Source organism: Misgurnus anguillicaudatus, chromosome 18, assembly GCF_027580225.2.
Source record: "Misgurnus anguillicaudatus chromosome 18, ASM2758022v2, whole genome shotgun sequence".
Classification (NCBI taxonomy): domain Eukaryota; kingdom Metazoa; phylum Chordata; class Actinopteri; order Cypriniformes; family Cobitidae; genus Misgurnus; species Misgurnus anguillicaudatus.
This window is the reverse complement of record NC_073354.2, coordinates 26057698-26063697: the sequence shown is the minus strand read 5'-3', so window position 1 is coordinate 26063697 and position 6000 is coordinate 26057698.

Genomic DNA, 6000 nt, shown 5'->3' with positions numbered 1-6000 from the left:
CGGCCGAATCCAAATCCTGGATTCGGTGCATCCCTAATCACAACATATAATGACTAACAATTAAACCTGACATAACCTGTGCAATAAATTGTGTTTCTTAGTCTCAAAGTGCACTAAAACACTTTTTTCCAGGTTGCATCAGCTACTACATTTTGGTAAAGGGCGAATACCACCACACCCCCCTTAGAGAACAAGTAGTCTTTGACGACTAATGATGGCTCATTTTACAAACGATCAGTCAGGCTAGTGGCTAAACTGACCTCTAGAACAAATACCTTAAAACATAAACAAATTTGGCAAGTCAAAGACAAGAAAGAGATGAAGATCATCTTTATCTGCTTTAGACAAAGGTTTGGCAATCAGGCAAGAATTCAAGGATTTGTAGCTAATTAATTGTATACATTAATTTTACACAGTAACGTTAGCTCAGTGTAGTAGCCCTAAATTATTCACTTAGGTTTCAAACATCACTATAGTAAACACTCAATACAGTGGAGTGCACTATATGTGAGTGGTCTCGGACAGACTGTGACCACAGATCTCCTGTTGGCTAAACAGAAGAAAATTAAGATGGAAAAGACTTGGGTGGAGTTAAGCGTCAGACGCCTGTGAATATGTCAAATAAAGAGCTCTCTTTGTGGCCTCGCTCCTAATCCTGGCAAAGCGTATGCTTAATCCAGCATTCCTTTAAAGGGGACATATTATGAAAATCTGACTTTTTCCATGTTTAAGTGCTATAATTGTGTCCCCAGTGCTTCTATCAACCTAGAAAATGTTAAAAAGATCAACCCAATAACTTAGTTTTGGTAAACCATTTTCTGCAAGCATGTGAAAAAATAGGTCATTGTAATTTGGCCCTTATTGTGATGTCAGAATAAGGTAATACCGCCCCCTTTATCTGCACTATCCAACCACAGCACAACCATTTAGTATGGAGAGAAAGAGAGAGATAAAATATTTGACAGCACAATAGAGTTTCAATTGCAACAAACCACCATCATTGTGATCAGTGGTTGCACTTCATCCGCTCATTTGCATTTTAAATGACACACCCAAAACGGCACACTTTTGCTCAGACCTATTTTAGACTTATTTTACATCTTAAAAAAAATCTCATAATATGTCCCCTTTAAAACTGAGCTCATGTAACAGCATTTAAACAGAGGTCTTTCTAAGCAGTTTAAATCTCAGGATCTTAGCCAATGAAGACACTGCTTGACTTGTATAGGGCAGCTACCACCACCAAGTAGGCTACAAAACTTAAAGGGATAGTTCACCCAGAAAACAAAATTCAAATACCATAGAAAAACAAATACTATGGAAGTCAATGGGTACCATGTGCTTTCCATCATTTATTAAAATATCTTTCTTTGTTTTCAACAAAATAAAGAAACTCATATAGGTTTATAACAGTATGAGATTGAGTAGATAATGGCAGAATTTTATTTTGATAAAATAAAAATGCTGATAAAAATGTAAAGCTTGAATGCATTTTCAGTCACTTTGGATTGAGGCATGTGTTAAAGAGCACCTATTGTCCAATTCACATTTTTAAATTTCCTTTGGTGTGTTAGTGTGTATTAGTACATGTTAACGATATGCAAAATGTACAAACCCCGAAGTAAACAATGACACGAGTTATCGTCTCCAACGTAAATGTCTTTTCTTGGACTCCAACAAACACACGGATTGTAGGCAACAGTTTACTTCTTGGCAGGGGCGGACTGGCCATCTGGCACACCGGGCAGTTTCCCGGTGGGCCGACGTACTTTTGGGGCCACTACATCTCATACTATCTTTGTCTGCTGAGCAGCCCAGTTAGCGTCTTTTTTTCTAGACAGACCGGCCCACTGACATTTAAGCAGCACCCCATTGGTTATTTTTTTTAATGACATTAAGCTGGCCCAATGACTGCCCAGCCCATTCATCGTCTGTTTTCCCTAGATAGACCGGCCCACTCAGCAGCAGCCCATTGGTTATTTTTGATTGACATTAAGCTGGCCCAATCACCGCTTTGGTCTCTGTGCAAGCGAGCATGCGTCGTCGGTCAGTTCATGTGTCAAAATAGAGAGAGAGAGATGGAGATAACACGCAAGGGAGGCGCAGATAAACTGCGCGACAAAAGAAACAGGCTCTTCAGCAGATGCTGCAAAATGTGGTAAAATAACACAGCAGGACCTTCAACTCGCGTCACTGGTGGTGATGATGATGATGGTGGCACTGGCAGCGCAGCACCAGCACGCAAAGTGTGTCAGTGAGGAGAGGGAGAGAGACGAGAGATACGTGCGTGCGGTAAGCAGAACTGCTTTCAGAACACAAGTTTAGATAGATACCCTTTGATAAAACACAAAACACAAAATTATGGTGATAAAGCTGCAATAAAATAATTGCACTCTTTGCTCTGTGACTACGAGATTGTATCTGATTCGTAGATTTTTCATTGATTGTCTGTTTTAAAACGTATCATTTCTCTTCAAGCAAAATCAAACAATCCAGGAGATCTGCTTACAGAAAAAGATATGTTTATTGTATATAACAACACACTTGACAGATAATCTTAAAAATCTTTATTACTGTAATCACACAAGTTTAGTTCAGTTAATGTAGTGAATACTTCCTGTAAGTACTGCAAGTAATAATCAGTTTTCAATATTACTGTAAGCAGGACTTGTATTTTGTAAAAAGTCAGCAATTCAATGCCAAATTTTGCCAATTGCTTATAGCTTGTTTTAGGTTTCATAAGTGTGGATTACTAAACCAAACCAAACCAAACCAAACCAAACTAAACTAATAAATAACATGTTCTAGAAGTGTGTGTTGTGTCAACTCTCACTCTTTTCTGCTATTAATTGAGTTTAGTGCTTTTATGGAATTGGAGTTGCTATTGCTACATATTTAAAGGCGTGCAAAGATGGGTTGTATTTGTAATTATACACTGCAAAAAAATGATTTTCAAGAAAAAAACTCCTAGTATTTTTGTCTTGTTTTCAGAAAAAAATATCTAAAAATTCTTAAAATAAGATGGTTTTTCTTAATGAGCAAAATGACCCAAGAAAATAAGTCTAGTTTTTACACCAAACATTTTAAATGTAAGTGATTTTGTTCATAAAACAAGCAAAAAAAATCTGCCCATGGTGTAAGATTGGGGAATTTTTTGAATTTAGTTTTTAAGAAAATGTTCAAGATTTTTTGCTTATTGGAAGATTTTTTTTGCTTGTTTTATGCACAAAATCACTTAAATTTAATACTTTTGGTCTAAAAACTAGACTTATTTTCTTGGGTAATTTTCATCAAGAAAAAGCATTTTAATTTAAGAATTTTTAGATATTTTTACTGAAAACAAGACAAAAATACTAAGATTATTTTTCTTGAAAATAATTTTTTGCAGTGTAGTATGGGCCGGTTTGGGCCAAAATGCCAGGGCCGAATTTTTGTCCCAGTCCAGCCCTGCTTCTTGGGATTGATGATGTAGACAAGACAGACATTATCATAACTCCTCCCATTTCGGACTCACAGCCTGTAACCCCGGATTTCCACCGACTGCAGAAAGGCTGCAGATCAAAGACAATCGGTTTCCATTCAAGTCAATGTGTGTATTTCCACTGACTGCCTTCCGAATCCGTCACAGCTCCGGCCATTCGCAGCCCTCCGGAACAAATAAGCAGAGCTTCTATTTTTGCAGGATGTCGGACAGCTACGCTGGGTGGAGCCATGACTATATCGCGTGATCATACCTGAATTCACGAGATCTCGTGTTGTGATCTGGGCTGGACCAGCAAAAGGTCATAATTTAACGTCATAATGGGCGAAGACAGAACTAGATATCGCGCGATCATCACATGAATTTGCGAGACCTCATGGGTCCTCGTCACTTCAGCACGCAGCCGCTCTGCAACAAATACGGAACTGGTGGGGATTGGCGGACGGCGGCGTGCGGAGCCATGGCGCAGCGCTACTATTAGCATTGCATTGTGAGCGAATCTTTCAAACATGGTAAGGAGCGTCACATTTCCGGCTAACGTCAGAGGTATTCAGGCCAATCACGACGTACAGATTAGCTGCCCAATCAGGGACACAGAGCTTTTCAAATCCATGCATTTCAGGAAGAGAGTGAAATCTGGAGCTACAAAAATTTACGGTATGTGAAAAATAATGTGTTTTTTACCATAAACCACGCAAACACATTGCACCAAATTAACAAAATGACGTGATGTTTCTTCTCACCATTATTATGCTCAATTTTTCATATAGTTTTATGTCTCTCATCAAATAAAAAATGTCTGCTGTCCGTCAATATAAGAAATATGATGCTATTAAATAATAGCCTTATTTACTAAAGAAAATGTCCTTAAACGCCACAAGGAAAATACTAAGCTAATGAAGCTGAAACCATAATATTATATTTTTCTGGATTGGCTGACAACCTAAAAAAAATCTGGATGATCTTAATTGTGGGAGAGAGGAAAAAAAATACGAGCCAAAAAAACACTAGAGTCATTGTTCAGACCTTTGATCATCCCCTGTGGAGACCTTTTCAGTGTGACACTGAAGACCTCTGACCAATGTTTCCCTCCATCAACCATCAGATCCATGAACTTATCTTCTATTTTTTTCCATTTCAGGCCTCCTGTAATCCTTAATCATACATTCCATACCGGCACATCGGTTTGTTTCAGCGCCTTCATGAAGTTCATTATCTGTGAGTTATTATCTTTTGTGTTTTCAGTAGCTGCAGAGTCTCAGAATAATAAGGGAGGATAATATTAAACCAATAAATTTTAAAAGAGCACTGCTATTGTTTTCTTTCACATGTGTGGGAATTAATATTTCGTGTGTAGTTCACTTTCACTCCCAAAGTGATATTTTATCCATTTATGAGATCTTTGCTAAATGCGTGACATCAAAATGGGTTTTATGGTCAAAACAATGCGCACGCTAACTCTGACTGAATACAGATGGGCTTTATTAGCAATGTGTCTGCTTGTAACTAACTTTTAGTCATTGTGAGATGAATGGGACTCCATTGCCATCTCATTCGTCCAGTTGACGGGGGGCTACCCATAAAACATTGTGTAAAGTTACCCAGTTAACCTTCCTAATTCATACATTTAAAGGGACACCAAAGATTAATTTTATATCTTAACCCTTATGTGTTGTTGGGGATGTTTTCACTAGAGGGTTTTTTTTTACTCTTAATTTGGCCACAACTTTTTCTCTGTTTTATCAAATTGAATGATTTTTGGTGACAAATCTTATATTTACATATATTTTAAGAAAATGCTTTGAAATTTTTTAAAAACTCAACGATATACCGTGGGCAAATTTACTACCCTTTCGTGTTGTTGGTGGATGGGGGCATCCACTGAGTTCAACGGCTGTAGGGGTTTATCAGATGAATATTTTTTCCAAATTTTTGTTCATAAATCTGTTAATCAACCTCAGTACTGATCAAAACTACCAAATCTTCACAAAAATTCCATGACTTTAACCCTTTAATTGCCAAGTTTATAAGGTGTGTCACTGATTTGGGGAAAAAACACACACAGAATGACTGATTTTCAATGTGGAAAGTGATTGTAGACTGGATTTTTGTTTACCTTTTTCACGGTCTTGGGCATGCCGGGGATTGGTAAAAACATTGGCTTTGAAACATTTTTAGTTTTTGTGTAGCATCAGTTTTAATTTTTTTCTCCCTCATTTATTGTTAGTGGCTGTTTTTTCCCCATTGACTTCCATTATAACCACATTTTTTGATTGAAGAGCTATGACACCTTTTTTCATGCATTTTTGAATGTTGGTGTTTTTTCCTTTTGCTAAGAGGTCAAATTTGTAATTTTTACAGTTCATCACAATGTGGCACCATCAACCCTTCAGCAGCCCTGTGCAAAAACAAAGCCCAATTCCCGACCTGCACACTGAGCCACATGGAGCATAACTCCATAATAAAAGAATAATATTATTGTGTGTGTGTGTGTGTGTGTGTGTGTGTGTGTGTGTGTG